This window comes from Podarcis tiliguerta, assembly GCF_965153285.1.
Source record: "Podarcis tiliguerta genome assembly, chromosome: 2".
NCBI lineage: Eukaryota > Metazoa > Chordata > Lepidosauria > Squamata > Lacertidae > Podarcis > Podarcis tiliguerta.
In genome coordinates this window covers 74,185,534-74,212,169 of record NC_139535.1, presented here as the reverse complement: position 1 = coordinate 74,212,169, position 26,636 = coordinate 74,185,534, and the positions used below count along the sequence as shown (strand labels likewise).

At 40.2% G+C, this 26,636-nt stretch overlaps 1 protein-coding gene and 1 long non-coding RNA gene across 11 annotated transcripts in view; one reads left to right on the top strand and one right to left on the bottom strand.

Annotated features, from left to right (window-relative positions):
- KCNIP1 (potassium voltage-gated channel interacting protein 1) overlaps positions 1–26,636 on the top strand; it is a 536,992-nt gene that overhangs the window by 431,166 nt on the left and 79,190 nt on the right. The window lies entirely within an intron of this gene.
- The window catches only part of LOC310673081, a 62,351-nt gene continuing 51,511 nt past the window's right edge, over positions 15,797–26,636 (bottom strand). Inside the window, exon 4 of the long non-coding RNA XR_014508823.1 lies at positions 15,797–19,863. This is a non-coding gene — a long non-coding RNA (uncharacterized lncRNA). The remainder of the gene's footprint in view (positions 19,864–26,636) is intronic.

The following is a 26,636-nucleotide window of genomic DNA, read 5'->3' as shown; positions in this document are numbered from 1 at the left end:
TTGGATTCACCGTATTCTGTGACTGTAAGGACTCAGCTACATTGGCAAAGAAAAAACACTTTATATGTGTTGTTTATGCATTCTAACAGTATGACACCAGATGGCGCTGTGGAGTTCCATTTTTGCTAACCCAATTTCTCATATGAAGTTTAAAACGTGTTTAACTGAAATGCTTCTTTGATGTGTCTAGATCCAGCCTAAGTTGTTTTAAACTGTTTTTAATACTGTGTTTTAATCTTGCAAGGCAGATAATTAATAATAATAACAGCATCTGGCAACATACCCTTGTTGAGCTAAAATCAGAATCAAATGAACACTAAGTGGGCAAATTTGCTGGAGAGGTTTGGTGAACATTTCCCAAAACCAAAAATGCAGGGACAGCAATTATGCCTCTTTGAAAATCCCTACAATATTAACAGGGCAATTGAAACCCTGTCAAGGCAGTGGCAGGGTATAACAGAATGGCGGAGATCTGCCATATGCAAAGTCCCAGGTTGGAAGGCGAGGGAAGGATTAGGGAATTGGCACTGCAATCAGACCCTGATTGGGCCGAGTACCGTTAATGGAGTTTATGTAGAAAATACCAGTTGACATGATACATTTCAGACCAAGAGAGAGCACAGAAAAATCACCTGGATGAATTATGCATTGGCTCGTGCAAAACTCACCACTTAAATGCAAAATAGTTTCTCTGAATTTCAGGTTCCAGTTTGGAGATGTAAATTTCCAGAGTCAAACTCCTTTGGAATATAATGGTCCAAACTTGTCCCTGTCCAGTTCCCTGCTTCTGATGTATTTGACTAGTCTCCAAGTGAATTACATTTAAAAACAAATTTCAGCAACAAACCTTCTTCAGGCAGAAATTTAGGAAAGGTACCACACTGTGTGTGTGTGTGTGTGTGTGTGTGAGAGAGAGAGAGAGAGAGAGAGAGAGAGAGAGAGAACTGGGTGGTCTTCCATTGCTGTTTCTGCCACTATTTGATTTGTGGAAGGTGAGTGGAGAGCATTTTGTATCAGTGGAAGCTCTCACATCTTTCAGAACCTTGACTTTCTAGGGTTCTAAAATGGGAAGCCTCCACAAATACGAAACATCTCTTAGAGTTTTAATGACTGGTCTTTAGAGCAGAATTAATCAGGGCTGATTCAAATTTCAGCATGTTGACAGGCTATTTATTTAGTGGTTTTCCTGAATGTTGTCCTTCAAACTGTTACCATTTTGATCAAACCCACTCTTGGGGTGAGGCACGCTGATAGTGCATCTAAAATAAATTTAGAAAACAAATTTATATCATGTTTTCCTTTCCTTTTGCCTGTCCTTATCGGCACTGCATAGAGAAACAGCCTTTTAAAGGAAACCACTTTCTTCACGGACTGAAAGAACTGCAGTATAAATAATAAAAAGGAAAGAGCTGGAAAGGCTAAGAAGGAGTGATGAAGGGTTGAATCATCCTTGAAGTTTCTTTAAGTGAAATGGTGATTTAATTGGAAAAAGTATCCTCCTCCTTCTGAAAAACAAGATGAAAAGCACATCAGAGCAAAGGGGAGGATGAAGAGCACTGGGCTGGAAAAGGGAATACAAACCTTGCAAAACTAATAAATAAATACACATGTAGCAGGCACCATATAATTCAATGTAAAGAAAAGGAAGGTATTTTCCATCCAAATGAGGTCAAAAAACCATACCTGTTATTTCCATCCATGTTTCTACTTCGCCAAAAAGTGACTGAATGTCCACAGCATTTATTCACAGTCTTCTTGTGAGTTGTGTGTAGCGATAGGCTATATAAAATAATAGAGTTGTAGAGGTGGAAGGGAACCTGAGGATCATCTAGTCCAACCCCTTGCAATACAGGCATATTCCTGAGTCCTTTCGGTTTCCTGGATCCTGAAAGGATTCAAATTGCTGGAATGGCCAGCCACATTTCTTGGTAATGGCCCTCTAAGTATGAGCTGTTAAGATATCAAAGGAACTGGCTCTGTGCCAGACAGCAAATGGGTGGGTCCCCTCTTGGTGTAATGTGAACAGAGGGTTAAATTGCACAGTGCTTGGTCTCATGTCTTGAGTAGCGTGCACGCGTGCAGACACACACACACACACCCGCACACACCATGTCTGGATGTTCTGATATAATGGTGTCAGGTGCATTGAGTTACCATAGCAACACCAGCAAGGCTGAGTGTGCGACTTACTGAGTCATTCACCCTCCCATTGTCTCTAGGGCATTGTCTTCATTCCGTGATGGCCGTTTCCTGTCCTGTTTACTGTCAGGATGTGACTGAATCTGTGACAGTCAGGCGAAGAGGCTGCGGGCTTTACAGAGCAGGATTAGATAGCATGGTGATAGGTCCCACTGTCGCTCTTTCCTCTCTTGGCATGTGAACTTTCTGTGACCAACTAAGTGAACCCCATATATTTGTGATCTTCTCCACTGTGGCTTCTTTGTACCGGGTGGGTCATACTCGCCACTGACATGTACAGTCAAGCTAAGTTTTAGATTTCTCATCAGTTCTAATAAAAATTAGTCCTATTAAAGAGTACAAATCCCAGAGCATTGTTGTCATGTTGACTTTTAATTATATTTTAACAAGGGTACTTAAAAAAAACCAAACCCTTTGACTGGTCATGAAGTAATTAAATGGAACATGCTGAGAAACATCATTAAAAGAAAATGGTTTATGGTTTGGGTACATTTATTGTAAATGTTTACATGGAGAAAAATGCATCAAAGTAGCAATCAGTGCTGTTAAAGGCAAGCAGACTCTTATCTTCTCTGGTGGTTTATCCATTTGAACAGAATGATTTAATAAACTGCAGTAACTGAGTTTGCTGAAAGATTCTGTATGTCTCAGTTAGTTCCTAACTCCATCTTGTAAGCATTAAGTCTGCTGTCGTAATCAGAAGAGATTGGTTATGAAGTGTTAATTGATGTGTCAATATGCCCTTAAGTGGCTATTTTGTTCAGCCTACATTGAGGGAAAGAAATAACAAGCTCAGTAAAAAATAATAATAATGCTGCTCATCCCTGCCACCAACAGGAAATAGTGTCTAATCCTCTTTATTACCTGCTTAATCCTTTTGTTGTCCCCAAAAGAAAAATGTCACATTGAGACAATGCTTTGATGAACTAGAAAATTGTAAACCCTAATGTCCAACCAGCACCACAAAGATAAAATATTTGCTTACTAATGGGTGTTAGCCAATGTAATAGCAGCATGTGGCCAAGATTCTGCAAGCTATAATTGTGCTTGAATAATGAAGGACGCGGGTGGCGCTGTGGTCTAAGCCACTGAGCCTAGGGCTTGATGATCAGAAGGTTGGCGGTTCAAATCCCCACAACGGGGTGAGCTCCCGTTGCTCGGTCCCTGCTCCTGCCAACCTATCAGTTCGAAAGCATGTCAAGTGCAAGTAGATAAATAGGTAAGGTAAACAGTGTTTCTGTGTGCTGCTCTGGTTCGCGGTTTAGTCATGCTGGCCACATGACCTGGAAAAACTGTCTGCGGACAAACGCCGGCTCCCTCGACTTATAGAGCAAGATGAGTGCCACAACCCCAGAGTCGTCCGTGACTGGACCTTACGGTCAGGGGTAAAGGGGTACCTTTACCTTTAATTCCAGAGAGAGTTTGTGGAACAGGGAATTAAGGCAGACACATGCCATGCTCAGACATTCCAAATCCCTCATTCAACCAGAGAGAGCAAATATGTATTAGTATGCCAGCTCTGCCCCTTCTCACTGTCCTCCTTCTCCATCATGATTTGGAGGGACAACATCTGATGCAAGAAGCCTGTTCTACTCATGTAGAACAGCATCTGGAGAATCTGGAAAATTAGCATTGAAGTCTACATGAGTAGAAAAGATTTCTTGGGACAAATGTTATTCCTCCAACTCCAGGGCCTCCCAGAGGTGGCCCCCAAACTCTGGACTTCCATTTTTTAAAAAAGAAGTCTGTAGCCCTATTAGAATTAAAGCTATGAAGCAATATGTACAGGTTCCCTTCTAAACAATTTTTGTGAGGTGAGCCAGACTGGCTGCGCCTGCTTTTAATGTTTTTAGCCAATGGAAGTCAGAGCTGTGACTGATGAGACAGTTGTTTGGACACTAGGCAATAGGAAACCTGGAGTCCTGAACAGTTGCTTTCCCCCCTTTTAGTACATGTTTCCTACTTCTGCCTTATAATTTAGTCCTTGGAACCATAATGTGCCCTTCCTTTTCCCCCTAGCAACAAGGATTTATCTTTTTCTGTGGCGGATTCATCTGAGATCAGATACCGGTACTCCCTAGAAGTTATTTTCTGCAAATAGTCCTACACAGTAAGTGAAGGTAGATTTTAAAGAACCACACCCCCATGGCAAATGCAAAATGTGAAAACCTTGCTTAAGAGACTTAGGCACGCCTCGTGCTGTGCAGAAGCTAAACAATTCACTGTATAGTTAACTTATTGGGCTGATGTTCTGCAATAGGATCACTTGTCTCTCCACACTGGGAAATGGGTTTGTGTAAGGTGGTTTGCTCATAATAATTAGAGTAAGTGTCCCCTTGGAGAAAATTTTCCTGTTCAGATATTTCATCAAATTACCAACTGTTTTCCAAATTCACTGTTCCTGAAGATGCTAGGATGCAGTAGTCTAGGGTTGGTAGATTCATCTTTGTTACCCGGCATTGTATTTGATCATATTTTGATATGTGAATAAAATAAAGCAAACCAGGCAGAACACCATAGTTCTCAAGCTTGTGTCCCCCACCCCGCAAATATCACATGTTGGGCAGACATACTGAGTTGCCTAAATGAAAAATGAAAATCATGCTTATTTAGCAGATGCAAAAACATTCCTTGGGGCAAATCATTAAATAGATCTTGAACCAGCATCACAGAAAAGTCAGTTGCTCCTATGCATAACTGTAGTTGGTCAACAAAACCCTTTATTTTTCCCTGCAACATGTTCCAATAACAAAACTTTTTATCGGAAGTCTATTGTAATTTCTTTTCATAGCTGTTCTTATGTTTGACAGCTTAATCATTGTTTGTAACTTTTGCTGTTCTTTAGCAGGATAGAAACAGGGCGTGTTTGCATTAAAGATGCACTTGAATCCCCATAGCAAGTAACTTATAAGTAAATATTTTATTATAGAACTGTTGGAACAATACTTTATTTAAACCTTTAATATTTCAGCTTATGTAACATGGAAAAAGCAATGCATGAAAATGAATATTGCTGTATTAATATGCATTTTGAGTCCCCCCCCTCCACTACAGTTAATTAGGTGAAATATATGAAATGGATGTTCTGAAGGCACATAAAACCATGGGTCATGAAGCTGGATTGTATGCACGTTATTAGGTATGCCTGGAATTAACATTAGCCTTTAACTGTTGAAGAATGGTGAGGTCTTGGAATGTCAAAAGCCGAAGTACTGGCAGATAGAAATAACTCACACAGAATGATAAACTTTGGTTTAATTTTACAAGCTGGCAGTGAGTCTCAGGTCTGCCTCTCTCCCCTTCCTCCAGTGAGGAGACTGAAAACTTCCATTTTAAATTAACCACAGTTTAGCAGTACACCTGAAACTTAAACTGGGGGCTAAACCAGATGCAACATTCAATGCATCTTTTCATTTAACATGCACATTGTTAAAAATGCAAATACAGTAGCAGTCACTGGGGTGTGGGCTGATAATTATTGGGATGGCAGCAGGTGCTAATGGGGGATTTCCTCCTAATCCAATTAGCAGTTTCAGAGGAATGCTTTTTGGTTAGGATGGCAGTAAGGGATGAAAGGTTTGCCCTCCTCCATCTGCTCTGATAATGGTAGTTAGCAGCTGCCACACTCAACAGCTGCCAAATGACTTTTTTTTTAAAAAAAATGTGCACATCAAATGCAGAAAAGCACTTAACATAGGGCAGCCCATGTTGGCAGTGTCGTTACTGCCTATTTTCCTCAGTAATAGCTCAAAAAGGTTTAATTTCTATGTGATTTTTCAAAAATAGCTCAGCAACTTTTTCATCCTAACATCATGCTTAGCCTGACTCTCATTTCCTGATTCATAGAACAGGGGCAAAAGTTCCATAAGATTGTTTTTTAATTGATGTCCAGCATTGTGATAAATTCACAATTAATTAGCAAAGTATTTGTCAAGGAATTATTTCCCAGTCAAACAATTTGGAATTGGGTTTTTATTTCCCCCCCTGAAATAGCAATGAGTTGGAAAGACCAATATAGCAAATTAAATAACTTCCACTCAAGCACATTATAAAACTATTAAATGTCTCCTATTCAGGTAATCATTGGCATCTTGCCACTTTTTTCTTGTCTTTTTTTACTGTCTATGGGCTAAGACATGAGGAAATATTTTTTTTGAAGACTCTTAATGGATAGAACCCTTTTTTCCCTCAGTAATTACAGCTGATTAGAAAATTGCCTCTTCAAAGAACAGAAACCTCAAGCGTTATTAGTTATAAGAGATCTCTAGTTTCTAATTAACAAAAAGCAGACATGTTGCACATTTCTCATTGTATGCTTTTGTCACTTATTATTCCCCTTTCTGGCAGTATTCTCAGAAGAACTAATTTGCCTGCCCTGTGAACAGGGAGAGAGGGAAAACAGTGCCATTATTTTAAAGGATGGAAAACTGGTATTTTGGTGTTCAGCATGTTTGCTTGTCTATCTATTAATTCCTAATAGTTATCTAATTACTACTTTAAAGTATGATCTAAGTCAAAAGGAATGTATTTTTAGGCAACAGTCTGAGAGGTCTTTTGTCTGAAAGAGAGACGTCTTTTGTCAGAAATGGATTGATTACTTTTTATGAGGGAAAGCAGCACAGTATTGGTACACCCATGCTAGAGAGTGATGGCAGAACATGTGGCTCCTCTGATCTGCTCAAATAGGGTCACCATACGTCCGGAATTTCCAGGACATAGCTGGAATGCTGTAGCTGCAAGCAGTGTCTGGGCTGAAAATTGGCGAAATGTCTGGGAAAATCTGGACGTATGGCAGCCCATGGCAGCAGTGTCGTTTTTGCTGATTTCCCTCAGAAATAGCTGCAAAATGTCCAATTTCTTTGCAATTTTTTTGCAAAAGAAGCCCAACAACTCAGAGCAAAAAAAACTCAACAGCTTTTCTGTCTGGATTTTCACTTTTCGCAGCATGGAAAGCCTAGCATATAACTTGTTTGTAAATCACATTGAGGTGTTTTGCAACCAAGTAGTATACAAATTTTATGAAATAAAGAAACATATACATACATAAACATGCAAGAGGCTTCAATAATGGATAGGGCATGATATTATTTTTCATACCAGTACAGAGATTTTTCCATATGTAAGCAAAATTATGTTGCTATTAATCTCATTTGTCAGTGTTATCAAAGAAATTCCAATTGCGAAAAGCAGGACCGTTGGGTTTGTTATACTCAGTGTTCAGAACCATGTTTATCCTTGCCATCAATTGCTTTAAAAGGGGCCAGAGAGAGAGAGAGAGAAAGGATAAAATGAAGTTCAAAATTAGGAAGAAGAACAGCACAAACCCCATTCTAATAGCCTCTTCAAATCTCTCCTCAACTGTGAATTGACCAGGAGAGCAATCCAAGCCCTCTTTGCACCATGCTGCATGTGGTTGGTTGGTTTCACTTCGACGAAAACAGCAACACCCAGAAAACAAAGAACAAGGTTTCTATGTCTAAAAGGAAATATATTGATCAGTAACTATTTGCTTTATTTTGCAAGCCAATTCTACAGGACATTTTGACTGAGAAACATTCTCACATGTCATAGTTTGTGCTTTGAGATAGTCGCACTTACTGAGAGACAAAAGCCACAGATGCTTGTCTGTGAGTCAGTCCTTTATCTACTCAGTTGTGCTTCCTTCTGTTCATTTGCTACAAGCCATCTTAGAAACAAAACCTGGAAATGTATGTTTATTTTCCCGAGGCTCACATGCAGTTTGCATATTATTATTACTAAAGGATAAGGATTATATGTGGATGTTTCCCTTCTATTTCCCAAGGTGAACTTTACTTCTGAATCCACTGCTTAAAACCAAACCTGTTGTACAGAGAGTTCAGTGTCAAAAAATAATCCAATAAATACTATTCAATTACTTTTATTGGTTGTATCCAATGGTTGCCCCTGGACAGCAGCTTGTGAAACTCATAATAATAATAATAATAATAATAATAATAATAATAATAATAATAATAATAAATCTTCAGCATCTTCAGGTAGGGCTATGAGAGAACACTGTCTGAAACCCTGGAGTCACTGCTAGTTAGGCAGTTCTGAGCTAGGCAGACCAATGATCTGACTCAGTCAGATTATTGCCCACCCTGAGACATTTTCAGTAACATACAGGGGTGTTTCAGTTGCACTAGCCTCTGCAGAGACATTATGGGCAGAAACACAAATGCAGGTATTTATGATCAGAGCTCAAATAATGAGTGTGACTAATAGATTTCAGCCAACTATAAATTAACTCTTATGCTTAATTTTCAGATTAATACATGGCAAATAGGTCCCTTAGGCGATTTCAAAATCCCTGAATGAATGATTTAATGAAGGCTTTGGGTTTGTTTTTAATAACAGCCTTTTCTCCCCTGCAGTGGCTCATTGCCCCTGCTCCTCCGTCTCTCAGTTAAGCTTAGCTTCTAATAATCGGAGATAAACATTAGAAGGAGGAAGCGGCAGGTAGTGAAGCCTGTTTTCTGTGGGCTTCTGAAAGAGTTTCTGAATAGCCAGAGTCTCACACATGACTATTTTCAACATAGTGAATGTAATGTGCAGCCAGGCCCTGAATGTGAGTCTGCCTGGGAGTCCTACATTTGTCATTTTGAGTTCCACGATGGAGAAAAAGAAGGTGTACTAAAATGTACAAAACTGATAACAGTAAATAAATTGCAGGTTTGATTATAGAAATGGCTTCATCCATAATATGTCATGATTTGAGCCTGAGAAGATTCGCCTTGCTTTTCCTTCCAGTGGCATGGAAGCACTACAAAAAGACTGGGGGTCAGTTCTCTGTTTCATAGATGCATATACCTTTTAGATGCTATGGACAACAAACAGTTACACAACAATTGGAATGTACCACAATATGACATTGGAATCTAAAATGGAATGAAAGAAGCATCCTAGTGTACTCTTCTGAACAGAGGTTTCCTGGAAAGTAGTTAATGGTGGAGTAATGCAGACTGAATTCAACACAGAAGTTATATAAAGAGGATTGCAGTATTAGAAGACAGATTGTGTTGGCAGCATTTCTGGCATAATGGTTAGGGATTCCTGGGGCAGAGAGTATTAGGAAAAAGGAGTTTTGTGTTCACATTTTGTGAGGGGGGAATGAAGGAGCTTTGGCTGAGTATCTGTGTACTGAATACCATTTCTTACTATTTTTTGAATACGTTGTGATTTTGCTGTTAAAGCATACAGTTTCAGAGGGAAGGCAGTGGTTCAGTTCCAGATTGCATCAATCAGCCTGGGCACAAGAAAATCTGGAATGATGTAAATGAAAAGAACAGCTTTTAGCTGACTCAATGCTGCCAAGATATCCACTTCTGGATAGATTTGCTTATCTATATTATCTATAGATTTTGTTAATCTGTTTTTATAGAGGAGTTTTTAGATTCTATAAACTTCACTACCACATTTTTTTCAGAGATGCATATATTTCACTTTACGATTATCTATTTACTACCTAAATCCAAAGTCGAGAGAATATTATAAAAACTCAATGGCAAGCACAGTATATTTTACACTTATTTTTAAAAAGGAAGATAAAGGGCAAGTTTATGAGGCAATGTGTAAAAGGCTGATATTTTGAAGAGTAAGAAAAAGTGTTGCATTTGTAAAATGTGTATTTTTAAAAGAACAATGCACAGATTATGTCAGTGTATAGTGAATATAAAGGGACAGCAGGGCTGCATAATTTCCTGAGACAAATTACCAAGCTGCAGAAGTGAAAATAAAGAGGTTCTTGTATTGCAGCTTTTTGTTTCCCCCTCCATGGATAACATCAGCTTCAGGACAGGGTAGGCGGTGGATTGGCACTGTGGGAAAGAATTAAAAAGCAAGCAAACAAAAAACAAAACCCTTCATCCGCACCACAGCCCTAATACAGGTAAAGAAAAAGAAATCAAGACACTGGACATTTTAGTTATAATGTTGTAATGTGTAGTTGGCCTTCACACAGATCATTTTTAAAGTACTTTACACATATGATTTGATTATCTCTGCAATAGCCTGATAATTTGGATTTCCATTTTGTAGATGTGGAACCGAGGCTGGGAAGAAGAGTGGCTTGCCTGACGTGGCCACTTGGTTTGTGGCTGTGGTGAGATTTGAAGCAGGGGCCTGCTGGCTTGCAAGGTTGCAGTGCTGTAACCAGTATTTATGCCAGCTTCCGGCAGTATAGGCAATGACCGATTAACACACATCTGAAAGATACGCAATTGCACATAGTGCCGAACCCAGAAGTGGCTGAAAACGTCACAGAACACATCACTAAAAGGGCATAACGGGGCAGGGTGCGTTTATATGCGCTCCAGTGATGCGTACAGGTGCCAGAAATGGAACCCCCTTGTGAAATGGTCATTGACTGTACCAAAAACGCCGCCAAAGTAGCAATGGGTGGTGCTGCTACAGCCCCAAGCAGAGCTGCTCCTGCAGGAAGTTTAATGGGGCAGCAGCATTCGCCTGACCTCAAGTCAATCACATTGCGACTGCTTACCAGGTAATAGACAGGGAAGACTGATGTGGCAAAGATATCAGTGGAGCCAGTCCCACTGGCCCATTTGCACTGTGCCCACATTCTCCCCTCTACTTCCAAGTAAGCACCAGTAACACAACTGACAGGAGGTTAGCTGAGTGTTGCTGCCTCACGTCCAATACTGTGCTGATGGCCTGTTTTCCCACACGAGGACACACTGGGGGTAAGGAGGGAGATACTCTATGTGGCAGGACATGCCTGTAGCAAAATATTTTTCTTCTTATTTGAATAAAGTATTTTTATTCATTTTTCAGAAAACAAGCAGCGCAAACACCAGCAAACAACTTGGCTGTCATTGCAGAATCTATATCAAAAATTCAGGGGAAGAAACATTGCAGTTTAAATGCACTGAAGGCACAATCTTACATATTAATGTACCAGGTCTCTCCATATACTTCAGCAGCAAAATATTATCCAACTCAAAATAACTCTCAATGAGCAAGCCCTTTACTTTCTGTTTTGTTCTTCCAATGATTTTATCTTGTGGGAACATCTGAGGGAAGAGGCTACAGCTTTCGACCGAGAAAGGAGATGGCCAGGCCAAGGAAGGGGCAGCAGTTTTAATTTGAAATCAGAAAAAGGGGATCTTGCTTTGTTCAAGAAGAATGAAGAACATGCAGTTAAGAAGTTTCTTAAACACATTGACCTGGTCCTTTCAGGGCAAAAAATTAGTGGAGCAGAGGTAGGCTAATTCACACCACGGCTTGGGCCAAACAACTCAAGTTATAAATATAAATATTGGCTATTATGTGAGTGGGGTTTTCTCTCTATATAAAAAAGACTGTTTAAAATGTAGTACCCTTTAGTACCTCATTTCCCTACAACCATGTAGTAGAATTTGATCCAAAAATACAGTACTTCTCTAGAGAGTTTGCTGATGACCCACGCCTTCTGGATCCTATAGGATGGGGAGAAATTTTGAAACAGATGTGAGCCCTAATGTGAAATTTATTGGCTTTCCAGATGGCACATTCTTTCCAATATTCATTTGGCACTGAATTGCCTTTACACCTGCACACAAATTTTGTTGGTTATCTCAATTTTCCCACTATTAAAAAGAAAGTATGGGAGAACCTTTCAGAAAAACGGGGGTGCTTTGCTGGCTGCTTGCAAACACAGTTCAACTGCCTTTCATTGTTTTAAGGGATATTTGTACAATGTTTATTAGCTAAACAAAGTGAGCATTTGAGTCTTAAAACTGAAGGAAGGACCTCTCTTTGCTATTACTTTATGCTATTATTCCTGACCCCTTCATGGATCACTGCCTTGCCGTGGCGAAGGGGCTTGAAGAACTCAGAGAAGCTATGAACTATGCCGAGCAGGGCACCCAAGATGAACAGGTCATAGTGGAGAGTTTTGACCAAACGTGATCCACCTGGAGTAGGAATCGGCAAGCCACTCCAGTATCCCTGCCAAGAAAACTCCATGGACAAAGACAACAGGTATATAAAAGTTATGACGCTGGAAGATGAGCCCCTCAGGTCGGAAGGCGTCCAACATGCTACTGGGGAAGAGCGGAGGACAAGTACAAGTAGATCCAGAGCTGATGAAGCGGCTGGGCCAAAGCCGAAAGGACGCTCAGTTGCGGATATGCATGGAAGCGAAAGGAAAGTCCAATGCTGTAAAGAAAAATATTGCATAGGAACCTGGAATGTAAGAACCATGAACCTGGGTAAGTTGGATGTGGTCAAAAATGAGATGGCAAGAATAAACATTGACATCTTGGGCAACAGTGAACTAAAATGGACGGGAATGGGCGAATTCAGTTCGGATGACTATCATATCTACTACTGTGGGCAAGAAACCCATAAAAGAAATGGAGTGGCCCTCATAGTCAACAAAAGAGTGGCAAAAGCTGTACTGGGATGCAATCTCAAAAATGATAGAATGATCTCGATACGAATCCAAGGCAGACCATTTAACATCACAGTAATCCAAGTTTACGCACCAACTACTGGTGCTGAAGAAACTGAAATTGACCAATTCTATGAAGACTTACAACAGCTTATAGAAGTGACACCAAAGAAGGATGTTCTTCTCATTATAGGGGATTGGAATGCTAAAGTAGGGAATCAAGAGATAAAAGGAACAACTGGCAAATTTGGTCTTGGAATTCAAAACGAAGCAGGGCAAAGGCTAATAGAGTTCTGTCAAGAGAACAAGCTGGTCATCACAAACACTCTGTTCCAACAACACAAGAGACGACTCTACACATGGACATCACCAGATGGGCAGCATCGAAATCAGATTGATTATATTCTCTGCAGCCAAAGATGGAGAAGCTCTATACAGTCAGCAAAAACAAGACCTGGAGCTGACTGTGGCTCAGATCATCAGCTTCTTATAGCAAAATTCAAGCTTAAACTGAAGAAAGTAGGAAAAACCACTGGGCCGGTAAGATACAATCTAAACCAAATCCCTTATGAATACACAGTGGAAGTGAGGAACAGGTTTAAGGATTTAGAATTGCTGGACAGAGTGCCTGAAGAACTATGGATGGAGGCTCGAAACATTATACAGGAGGCAGCAAGAAAAACCATCCCAATGAAAAGGAAATGCAAGAAAGCAAAGTGGCTGTCCAATGAGGCCTTACAAATAGCGGAGGAGAGAAGGCAAGCAAAATGCGAGGGAGATAGAGAAAGATACAGGAAATTGAATGCAGAATTCCAAAAAATAGCAAGGAGAGACAAGAAGGCCTTCTTAAATGAGCAATGCAAAGAAATAGAGGAAAACAACAGAATGGGAAGAACCAGAGATCTGTTCAAGAAAATTGGAGATATGAAAGGAACATTTCGTTCAAAGATTACCATAATAAAGGACAAAAGTGGTAAGGACCTAACAGAAGCAGAAGACATCAAGAAGAGGTGGCAAGAATACACAGAGGAATTATACCAGAAAGATATGGATGTCTCGTACACCCCAGGTAGTGTGGTTGCTGACCTTGAGCCAGACATCCTGGAGAGTGAAGTCAAATGGGCCTTAGAAAGCATTGCAAATAACAAGGCCAGTGGAAGTGATGGTATTCCAGCTGAACTATTTAAAATTTTAAAAGATGATGCTGTTAAGGTGCTACACTCAATATGCCAGCAAGTTTGGAAAACTCAGCAGTGGCCAGAAGATTGGAGAAGGTCAGTCTACATCCCAATCCCAAAGAAGGGCAGTGCTAAAGAATGCTCCAACTACCGCACAATTGCACTCATTTCACACGCTAGCAAGGTTATGCTTAATATTCTTCAAGGAAGGCTCAAGCAGTATGTGGACCGAGAACTCCCAGAAGTGCAAGCTGGATTTAGAAGAGGCAGGGGAACCAGAGACCAAATTGCAAACATGCGCTGGATTATGGAGAAAGCTAGAGAGTTCCAGAAAGACATCTACTTCTGCTTCATTGACTATGCAAAAGCCTTTGACTGTGTCGATCACAGCAAACTATGGCAAGTTCTTAAAGAAATGGGAGTGCCTGATCACCTCATCTGTCTCCTGAGAAATCTCTATGTGGGACAAGAAGCTACAGTTAGAACTGGATATGGAACAACTGATTGGTTCAAAATTGGGAAAGGAGTACGACAAGGCTGTATTTTGTCTCCCTGCTTATTTAACTTATATGCAGAATTCATCATGCGAAAGGCTGGGCTGGATGAATCCCTAGCCGGAATTAAGATTGCTGGAAGAAATATCAACAACCTCAGATATGCAGATGACACAACCTTGATGGCAGAAAGTGAGGAGGAATTAAAAAACCTTTTATTGAGGGTGAAAGAGGAGAGCACAAAATATGGTCTGAAGCTCAACATCAAAAAACGAAGATCATGGCCACTGGTCCCATCACCACCTGGCAAATAGAAGGGGAGGAAATGGAAGCAGTGAGAGATTTTACTTTCTTGGGTTCCATGATCACTGCAGATGGTGACAGCAGCCACGAAATTAAGAGACGCCTGCTTCTAGGGAGGAAAGCAATGGCAAACCTAGATAGCATTCTAAAAAGTAGAGACATCACCTTGCCAACAAAGGTCCGTATAGTAAAAGCTATGGTTTTCCCAGTAGTGATGTATGGAAGTGAGAGCTGGACCATAAAGAAGGCTGATCGCCGAAGAATTGACGCTTTTGAATTATGGTGCTGGAGGAGACTCTTGAGAGTCCCATGGACTGCAAGAAGGTCAAACGCATCCATTCTTAAGGAAATCAGCCCTGAGTGCTCACTGGAAGGACAGATCGTGAAGCTGAGGCTCCAATACTTTGGCCACCTCATGAGAAGAGAAGACTCCCTGGAAAAGACCCTGATGTTGGGAAAGATGGAGGGCACAAGGAGAAGGGGACGACAGAGGACGAGATGGCTAGACAGTGTTCTCGAAGCTACAAACATGAATCTGACCAAACTGCGGGTGGCAGTGGAAGACAGAAGTGCCTGGCGTGCTCTGGTCCATGGGGTCACGAAGAGTCGGACACGACTGAACGACTAAACAACAACAACATTATTCCTGAGTAATTTTCAGTGTCAGATTTTTATTTTTTTTACATTGTTTGCACTATTTGTCTGTATCAGTCCATAAGTTTCAACCAACTCCTGTACTAATATGTGGTTAAAGTAGAGTCCAAACCCAACAGAGGGTCTTTACTCTTAAGAACTGGAAATGGGATTGACATGGATACATGGAGGGTTAGTTTTATGCCACTAGAGTGAGAATCTGATTTCAATATCAGTATAAATGGTCATTATGTAAGCAGAATTAGCACTACCAGCTTAATGCAGTTACTCTGGATTTAAACCAGGGCAAATGAGATCAGAATGTGGTTCTATGTAGATAAGAGCTTTGTAAAACTGCTTTAGATAATGCTTTAATATTTGAGCAGCTGTCTGAAGAGGGGTTAAGCAGCCAATTTTAGATAGTATTGGGCCTTTTTCAGTGAAATTTAAATACAACTATGTTTTTTCCTGGCCGAAGGAAAATATGCGTTCATTAAAATAAACTGTGGGAATGGAGCTATCCTTAGGGTTTGCAAGGTCCTGTTCAAATAAGAAGAAAGGTACTAGTAAAGCCACAGTTAATTTAAGATCTGTCTCATTTATTTGAGGATGAGTGAATCAAAACTCACACAAACTGAGATTGAGAAATCAGATTAGAGTGTTACCATCAACTCCTTGGTGCTGGCTGAAGGTTTTGTGGACAGACAACATGCTGAGCATGCAACTGCTAAAAACTGGGGGCAATGGTTCCCCATCTGGTTTTCGTCATGGCCCTGGACACTTGATGAGAAAATGCAAAGGAGTGGGATCTAAAGAAGGTTCTGTAGTTTTGAGGGATGTCTCTAAGGCTGCCTTAGGATGAGTTGGCTAAAGACAGACCTAGTACAGTCACAAAGAGCCATCATGTCAGCCCAGCATCGCAATTTGCGTGACAGATGGCAAACCAGTAAAATGAATGCTAGACTAGCTTCTGAGCTGCTTCTCTTATTGTGCATCAGATGAGCTACCTGTCTTTTAAGTGACACATTGTATCTTTATTTGTATAGTGATAACTTGGTTTTTGAGCGTCTTGGAAGACGAACATTTTGTTTTTTGAATGCCGAAAACCCCAAAGTAATTGGCTCTGTTTTCAAACCTACCTCAGAAGTTGAACGGCTTCCGCTGTTTCCCCCCCAATTTTTCCAATTGAACTTGCAGCCAGCCCTTTGCGCCTCAGTTTTCGAACGCTTCGGAAGTCGAACCGTCTTCCAGAACAGATTACGTTCGAGAACCGAGGTACCACTGTATTATTCATCTTTTAAAAACTAAAATTGACGAATTTATAAAAGACAGTTGCAAAACTGATATGTAGATTAGAGGTAGGAGTTCTGTGAAATCACAGGAAGTAGCTAATAGGTGTACTCCATAGTCAGCATTAGTATCTGCCTTTCATCTTAAAAGTCCAAGGCGGGTTTTGCACACTCTGGTGATCCACTCTCAAACTTGCAAAAAAGAAGAAGAGCTCATCCCAGTGAGGGTGAAATATGATTATTTATTTACAGAAAAGTGAAGGCACTATCAGTCTACCTTTGTCATGTTAAAATGTTTTATTTGTCTTTACTCTTACACAGTAATTCTTCCTACATTGTTTGCATGGTGAAACTATTGGTCTTGCAAATATACCCTCATTTTCTAGACACAGACAATGGCAACAGGGACAGTTGTGCCTGAGGTCTTGGCTGAATTCTAAAATGTACTTCAAAAGTTGTGGAAATTTGAGAATATACATCTGTGTACTGTATATATTCCACAATGCATGAAACCTATATGCATCTTTTAAAAATGTGCACTGTAGATATGCATGTTTCAGTCACCCTTAAATAGCCTGGAACAGGGCCCTGCTGGAGTTGATAGATGTTGCAGTCCTCAACACCAGGGTGAGGAAAGTTGCTGTAGAATGCACAGGCAATCTAAACTAACAATCCACATCAATATGGTATACAGATGTGCCCCCTCACATTAGAGTAACAGTCCTAAAGTCAAACATGCAGTGGTTCCTATGTATGTCCACTTAGAAGTAAGGTCCACTCATTTCAGATTTAGTGTAAGAGTTCAGGTTTAACCTGGCAAATACACAAAACTTTGAAATACCTCAAATGCTCATCTCCCCACCTCCTCCTCAGATCCTCTTGCTGTTTTCTAGATATGCTTCCTTTATGTGATTTGAATGCTATGGAATAGCTTCAAAGCCATTTAGACCATTGTTTTGCTAAATAAAATGCTTTATACAAGCTTAACTAGCATCTTGATAACAGTTACATGAGGGAGTCCAGCTTATTAGCAGCCTTGAACAAATGTGGAGCTGAGTCTGATAACCATTTTTGAAAACCACCTCATTAACTACTGCTTGATAAGAGGATAGCGACATAGTAAACAACTTCACACTTGCAAAACTCCATGAGTGGAGGCGGCAAAGGCCTTATTATTTTGTATTGCTCTGTGATCATAGGCTGAAATATGCTTTTATAGTCCACAACTATTTTGGTGTTTTATATTAGCTAAATAACATTAGCTATGGAATTTTTTGATCTATTTGTAAATCAGAAGAAGTGGAATACTTTTGCTCCATTGTTTACTGTTTGTGAATTATATGAAGTTCATGGTGAAGCTTTGTTAACAAAAATTCAGCTGACTATTGATAAACCTATTGGCATTTTGATTAGCATTTTTCTAAAAGACAAACAAAAATGTATTACAAGACCTGTTTCTAAGCTGCAAAGAGGAAGCAATGTAAACCCAAATTTTATTGATTGTACATAGGATCACCTTGTTTGATTCCTTTTTTATTGTGCAGTTTTAATTAACAAAGGGTATAAGTGCAAAGCCCATGCGTGCTTCTGTTTATCACAATGGCCATGTTAGCTTCTCAGTAAAGCCATTCATTCATACAGATGATTCATATGAAAGTCTATTTATCTTTAACAGCCTGTTGCAGTCCACTGAAGACTGTACAATACACTGAAGGTGAAAGATAACGCTACGTGGGGACATTATGTTCAGTTCTGTGTATGGAAGTGTGTACTTGTAATATATCAGATCATCTGCAATTTATTATAGGGGTTCCACTTGTCTTTTCTATTAGTTCATTATTTGACTTATCCTTTTCTTGACTTTTTGCTATTTTCCATCATACTGTTTTGCTGAAAACATAGGCTTGAATCCTAACTAGGTATCTATGAACTGAAAGGCTTCTTCCATTGAAAGATGAACCAAGATCCAGTGGAGGATCCCAAGCAATAGAGGGGAACAATATTCACAGATACCCCCCTTCCCACTGCAATGCTGAGTGCTGCCTTTCATGTTCCTCTAGAGGGCCCTACCAGTGCATATTTTTTTTTCAGGGAGGCACAAGGCTGCCTTGTGGGAAGAGGCAGAAAGTGTACATCAGTCATCTCACTTCCACTGGCAGGAACTCTGCTTAAAGTACAATCCCACCCTCAGAAATCTAGTTAGGATATAAACTATATTCTATTGTATTGCAGAAAGGAGGTGTGCCCCTGATTTAGCATAAGAAAAAGCCAGCATTCTTTGTATTTTATTTTTCAGTTCAATAGAGCTATGGAATGAAGAGCTTTGTGTTAGCATAACTTCTTAAAAAATAATCTTTTGACTTGGGCAAAATCATAATTGTAGTGTCTGTTTTGAATGCCTCTATTGAATGTTTGCATTGCTTAATAAGCAGAGGCTAATCTGGATGTCTAAGTGATTAATTTACAAGCAGGCATAAAGCAAAAAGTGTTAAATTAAAGAACTAGAAAGGGAGGAAAACTGCATTCAAAAGCACGAGCATGAGGTTAGATGGGACATATTGGATAGGTACCACTTCAGACCCTCATAAAATGCCATTCGTTAATTTCAGGATCTCAGATCAGAGCAGGTGGGTTTATGCAGTGTAGCAAACATGCCTCCGATGTGTTAGCTTAACCACCTGTGCTTTCTCAAAGACATTCAATGAAAGACAGCCCACAGGATTGCCATGTCATTTATCAGTCACTGCTCCTATGGCTTTAACAGAAACCTGTTCTGTTGAAGATATGGAAGGCTGGGGGACAAAATGCAGGTCCTCCAGACTTGTACTACTTGCACACATGTTGGTTCTGTTCGAAGCTTCTGATGATACATGAACTTTGGGGTGGGGTGGGAAGCAGGCGTGATCCCATTCTCCCTGCCATCCGGTATCACATGAATAGAGCTAATGTTTACCTCGCAGAGTTCCACCTGCTGATTCAGTAGTTGTTGTTTAAGACAAAGAAGTCTAGGCTGATTTTGTTGTTGTCACTTGGAAAACCAAGCAGCTGATGGTGATAATAGTAAGGATTTTCTGCTAGGGCAGCTGATTGATGCTACTGAAGAGAACCTCGTATAAATGCTGGTGTTATAGTCATAGATTATTCCATCACTTCCTATGTATTTTCAAGGTTCTCCTTGATTACTTCTGTAGGCATTATCATGCCTGCATGCCACCCTCTTCAAGCCATAAACATACAGCCCAGAGGCTCGCAAAGTGCTGCCTGGATGTCAGACTAGTGTTGCATTGCAGCAGTTGTAGATTGATTTCCATAATTTACAGTATGTAGAAGGCCATGTTTCTTAGTCAGTGTAGAAACTGGAAAAGAGAGAAGTTACTGAATTAGCATATTTCACACATACTTAGCAATTTATATCAGGCAAAGGTTTAGTTTGCAAATATGCACAGGGAAAAATGGCAAGGACTGCAAATGATTTATCTGCTGTTTACCATATCCTGAAGCTTAGGACCAATAATACATGGAGAATTAAATGATTATTCTTAATGCGTTCAGACAGCAGACACAAAACCTGGGCTCATCTAAATTTCAGATCAAGAATTAGACTTAAAATGGGGGCGGGGGCTTCTTTCTTTCCAGCTAAAGCATAGGGGATAGGAGGACTGATTGTGAAAGGTTTCCACTAACACAATAACTGCAAGCAAATTATAGATTTAATTTTAGATTGTTCAAGAAGCTCTGCAGTGGGAAAGTCTATCATGTTGTATCGGGATTGAAAGAAGCAGTTTTGTGTTCGACAATAATATGGCAAATACTTGGCTGCTGTGGAATAGTCTTAAGTTTATTTTTCAGCCTCTTTAGTTTATTCTGCTTGTTTGTATTTATATTTTAATTGCTTTGTTGTATTTTTTCATGTAAACTATCCTAGGAACATGGCTGATGTGTACTCTTCAAATGCCTATCATTAATAACACTTTGTTGCCTCCCCCCTTCATACCCCGTTGCATTGGCAAAATCTGCTCTGGGGGTGTACCTCAAGCCTCTGGAGCATACTTAGGGGGGGTGGAGGCCTGCAAGCAGGGAGGAGAGGTAGGAAAAGTCCTGTTGTGCAAATGGAGGTCTGTTCTCCTTGCATAACAGCAGCATTGGATACTGCCATGTGTGAATATACTAGAGAAATGCCAATCAAATTTGGATGACAGGTGGAATGGAGCCCGCTGGATGTTTTGTTCCTTCCTACTCCAAACTCATTCTCTATGGCTAGACCTCCAGCCAGGCTTAGTTTGTAGTACAGTGGTACCTCAGGTTAAGTACTTAATTTATTCCGGAGGTCTGTTCTTAACCTGAAACTGTTCTTAACCTGAAGCACCACTTTAGCTAATGGCGCCGCGCCGCCGGATCACAATTTCTGTTCTCATCCTGAAGCAAAGTTCTTAACCCGAGGTACTATTTCTGGGTTAGCGGAGTCTGTAACCTGAAGCGTATGTAACCCGAGTTACCACTGTATTAGCCAAAGTCAAAGTATTACTTGAAATTAAGATAGGATTTGAGATAAGCAATGTCTTACTATTGTGACCAGCTTACCATGTAGCACCTGTTGGCACAAAGCCACTTAGTCCCCCCCAGACACCACTTTGTGTTGAAAGTAGGAAACCGTGTACTGCCAACTGAATGGCGAGATGGCAGGCCATTCATCTTTTCTTTGGTGCTTAGCCCAGAAAGAAGTGTGTGGGAGTTTGCCTCTTCAGGTGTCAGTGGTACATTCAGTAGCAGACTACCTCAGAGCTGCAGCGGAACTTTGCCTGAAAAGCTGGGGTGGCAGTAGCAGGAAGAAGCACCTTCCAGTTTCTCCAGCCTTCAGATCTTCAAGCTAGCAATAGTAACAGAGCTGAGATTGACTTTTAGCACACTGCTGTAATTGCTCAATTAGGACCAGTTGCAACAGCATCCTAAAAGCCAATCCATGCTGAGTTAAGTTGTGCACACTAGCTGCAGTTGCATTTTGGGATACTGTCACTGTCAGTCAGTCAGTTTTATTGCACATCGCCAAAGGCTGCCGCAATGTACACAGAATCATTCAACAGTTAAAAGGAAATATGCTGGATTAATACAAAAAACTTAAAATCCAATATTTTAGGAAAAAGCAGGAGAAACGAATGATGTCAGAGATAACTCAAGTGGAAAGTGGTCACTTTCAGCTCTGGGAATTATCCTAAAGGTGTCTCGGTTAATTGGCACATTATTGGATATTAGGATATTAGGATGTAATCTATGGTGCTAGTAAATCCTCTGGGGGAGATAAAAGTAAAATAACCCTCTTGATCCTCTTGACCGTGCTCATTGCATAACAAAAGGTTATGCTTAATTATAAGTTCCCAGCGTGGTTAGAGGTGGTGTTCATTGTGGCCATTGGGTCTATTGCCAGTCTCTACCTCTGATTCTTTAATCTCTTTCAATGTCTGGCTCATAAGATCAAGCCTCTTCCTGACAGTTGCTCTTCCTGAGGGAGATTCCTAAAAGAGCTGAGAAAATCCTCTTCCAAAGGATTTACAGAGTGCTCAGATTCCTGAAGATGATTGTCTAGAGGAATCGGCTGTTCCTTTTAGCTCACCTGGTTATTTTGATGTTGGGCATGATTCTGCAAATTCATCTCAGGCATGTCTGTTTCCTCCCCACCTGTCAAGTTTTTTTGCGACGTCATTACTTCCATTGGGGATCCAGGCTTTGGTTTTGTGGGCCCCTCTGTAGCACCAGTCCTCATCTTGCATAGGGGTGAAATAGCCGGGTTGGAAAAACTCTGCTTGACAATCTGAATTTCAGCTTATGAATCAGTGAGGGCAGTCTAGTAGAGAAAAAAGTTAACATAATTTTTTGGATTTGATTTGTGGTATTCAAGGGTTTAGTCCCAACTAAGTCGATCTCTGTAAGTCCAATACCAATTTCCTACTAAATAGATAGATTTTGTCAGGGGACTGATTTGTAAATCCAGGGACTGTCACGGGGAAACAGGGACGTCTGGTAACCTCAGTCTAGATGGGGTCTAGATGGACATCTCTGTCCAGAAGCCAAGCATGGGGCAGATGGCCATAGAGCTTCCAGCTGCATCCTGGGGGGGGGGGGACACTTCACCTTGAGGAGGCCCCATAAAGCCACACAGACCCTGCTCTAGCATCAGCCCTCCATCTGGAGGCTGAGAATGGGTATATACCCAGTGCCTGAGCCAAAGCCTACCTACATCTGTAATTGATAACGTTTTGGCCAATGTTTAATCCCAGAATGTTTTATTGTCCAGTTTTTACACCTTTCCTTGTCTAGGCTTTCACTCCCTGATGTGGTAGTCACTATGAGTGGGTCCACAAAGTGAGTTAGACCTTTGTGATTTTACTGATGTAATCTCCCAGATAGCTGTTTGGAGAGCCCTGGATGTCAATTAAAGAACAAAAACAAAAGTGGTTGTCACCTTATTTTTTTGTAGTGAATTTCATACAAAGTATTATATAATTCTCTTTTACTTTAGATCAGCTCTTTGTAGACCCTTTCTCAGTTTGTTCAAGTGCAAAAAAGGATAGATTTTCCTATGTGCTCCTTTTTACTTGAAATAAGTATTTGCAGCTAAATAGGACTGTAACCCACATACTTTTCCAACATTCTTTTCCAGAATGCTCTTTAGTAAACTATTTTTGGGGGTTAAAAGACTGGTTGGGATTCTGGTGCTTTCTCACAATAATTGAAACCTGGGGTTTTACTGCAGATAGGTTCAGTGAATATAAGGTACTTATTAAAAGACTCGACTTGCTACTAGAGCAAAATATCCAGTAAGATATTGATAAACCATAAAAAACTAGACCGAAACATTCTGATAGTTCTATGTTGCTGCTCCTCCTGTTTTTTTCTTTTCTTTTCAAAATATGAAGCCTTAAATTGGGAACACATTTTTGCCAGTTCAAGATCAAAAAAGGCACCAGGTGTGTAGCACAAAGTCTACAATTGTGAAATGACTTTTTCTAGCAAAACCCTGTTGACTCCAGTGAGAGAGCAATCCTGACTGGTGCAGGGAGATGTAGAGCAGTGGATTGTGTCAAATGTAGCATTTATTAATGACTACTAAATAAGCTCCTCAATGTGAATGTGAGATTCTAAAGGATAAGGGTTGTCCTCAGGAAGAACTTTTCAGTAGGTCTGTTGAATATTTTATATGAAATAAATAAACATTTCTGATACCTCTGGGCTTGTGTTGGCAGCACCAGAACTGGGATTTCTATATTTTATTTTTCTTTGTCTTTGCCTTGTAGCACTCACAATTATACCAACATCACCCACTCAACTATCCTTCTTGTGCATCAAAACATACTCCCTAAGGCCAGCTCTGTGATGTCTTCCTAGCAGTGAAACTTTTATTTGGGTGATAATAACATTGCCTTCCTTTCTAGAAAGAATGTACCATTTCAATTAATGGCTGCTCTTTGATCAACCAAGTAAAAGCAAAATATTTCTTAACATGGCTCTTTCTTTAAATAGATGACATTTCCCTAGACCTCCTGGCAGCTTTAAATATAATTTTAGTCATTGCTTAAATCACCTGGTGTTACAAGAAATCGACTGAATCATTGACAACAGATAGGAAAAATAAATGTTATATGCTCACCAGTGTTTGACTTAAGAAATGTTAAATTGTCATAGTGGGCTATATCAAATGTTAGTCCTACTCAGAGTAGATCCATTAAATAAAATGGCATGAGTAACTTGAGTATATTAATTTTTAATTTCTGCTTGGAGTAAACCTTAGTTGGATACAACACAGTGAGCATGGGCTTACATGTAACGAAAGAATCACATATTATTTGACTCAGTTTAAACATATTACATGAAAAAATAACTCCCGTAGATTTAAAGATAGATCAATCCATAATGTGTTGAATATGAATAGTCACTTAGGGCATATGTAAACTTTTTGGGCCTTTATCTAAAGTAGTTTTCAGAGATTATTTTACTCACGTGTTTGAAAATTGCTAGAAGAGGAAAATAAAGAATTCCAAACCCAACACCTTTTTGGGTGCAGAATTAAACATATTTAATTCTGAGAGAACATGCTTAGGAGTGTTTTCTTTGTAAAGTCTTGCCAGACAGAAGTGTGACACATGGGACTCCAAAAACTGCATAGGAACAAGTGGCATCCAAAGTGGCCTGCAGGTGTGCCTCATTTTGCTTTTTTGTTGGTGGCTAATTTTGGTGGTCATAATAATTTTGGTGGTCATATAATGTGTCTTCTAGAGTCCTGTTCACACATTATTGATGCATAGGGCTCTAACCTGGCTAGTCCCAATTTGCGAACACCTGCAAAGGAACTCTACCTGTGAGCTGCTGCTTATGCATAAGCACTCCAAGACTGGGCAACTCTGTGTCCTGAGTGCATGGAGCCCCTACCCATAGGTGTTTCTTTGCAGATGTTTGTGCTCAGTGTGTGAATGTTGGGGGCAGGGCTAGCCCAACAGGGCTAGCATCAGGAGTGGGACCACCAGCACAGTTCTGCTCCTGCTTCACCACATGAGTATATGAATGGCGTAGGACAACATGATGGTTGGGTGGGATGTTACCCTTATCAGATTTCTAGAAGTAAAGTAACCAGAGTAGAAATGAAAAAGACTGTCACCTTTGGAGGTTGTTTTCATCTTTTGAATGTGTGTATATGTGTGAGGACCGTTAAGAAATCTTTTCCCCTCATTTTAGCTCTGAGAGGGAAATATTTCAAAGTGTTTGAGAGACTGTGTGTACTCTTGTTGGCTAGAAAGCATTGGTGATTTTCTTTTTCCTCTCCTTTTTCCTATTACAGAATAAAGATAAGTTAATGACTTTGAAATATGATTTCCCAGGTACTCTGGCATTCAAACTGCAATGATAATCGGATATTGAAAGTACTTTTCACATTGTGTATGAGGGGTTTTTTTGTGTTGGGGGGGGAGGTGAATATCTCAGCAATTGATAGTTTTGAAATTATTCAAATGTTTAATGCTTTCATTCTAATGCTAAATTAGAATCCCTTTTCTGAACCAGCAAATTCTACTACTTCCCCACACACCCTGTTTCTTTACTCATTGCTTTTGCAAATTGCAGTCTATAGGCCTACTGTCAGATTCCACAGTTACCAGGCAAACCGTTACTACTGTCTCAACAGAATAGTTCTCATGCGCCTTATGTAATCTATCATCATACTGCATCATGTGTTTTGTACTGTTAAAGTAGCATACACATGTTATTTAGTAACAGTAAGGAACTCATATGTCAGGAGTGCTCTGATGGTGTTTCCTGCTTGGCAGGGGGTTGGACTCGATGGCCCTTGTGGTCTCTTCCAACTCTATGATTCTATGATTCATGATGCCATGCAATGATGCAATGAGAATGTGCAAAAGCATCTGAGGCATTGTAAATATGAGAAATATAGCATTTCAAGTTAGAAAATCTAAAACACAGCGCAAAGATGGATTAGAGGTAGCAATCAGCAGTACTGATGTTTGGATGCCAATAAGGAATTGCGCCAGGGGATTTCACAAATCTCTTCTTCGTTATTGGTTTTGCAGATCGTAATATTGAAACTCCCTTTACATATGTAGCTATGCAGCACATTCTGATCAAGGATGAGGACTGTCTGCCAGTTTAAATCATTATCTTAACTACACATGATGCGTTTGTCATTTCATGGCCAATGGGGAAGAGTTGCCTACTGAAATATTTACTACTACAGTAAACAGGATTATGTAGACAAATTATTTTTCCCTTTTCACTGAACAGTCAATGAAATTACTTATTTTTGCTGGCAAATTCAGCTTGCCACCTTCATACTTTATTGCGCTCCCTACTTTCTTGACTGCAGTGTTCTTATGTAAAGATTTCTGTTTCTGAAATACACTTGTGTGCATGTGTACCCCTGTTGTGGATTGACAGGCATGTGCATCATATGTAAATGCCACACATTGTAGTTGGAGTGGGGAACCTCAGGCTCTGGGGCTCTGTCTGGCCCTTGATATTCTCCCTTTCTGAGGCAACACCTCTTGGCAACCCTGCTCCATGCTTTCCTTGAGTGTTTTTGCCAGACTGGAATGTGTTCTTGAACTGTGATAATGCCTCTTGCTTGCTT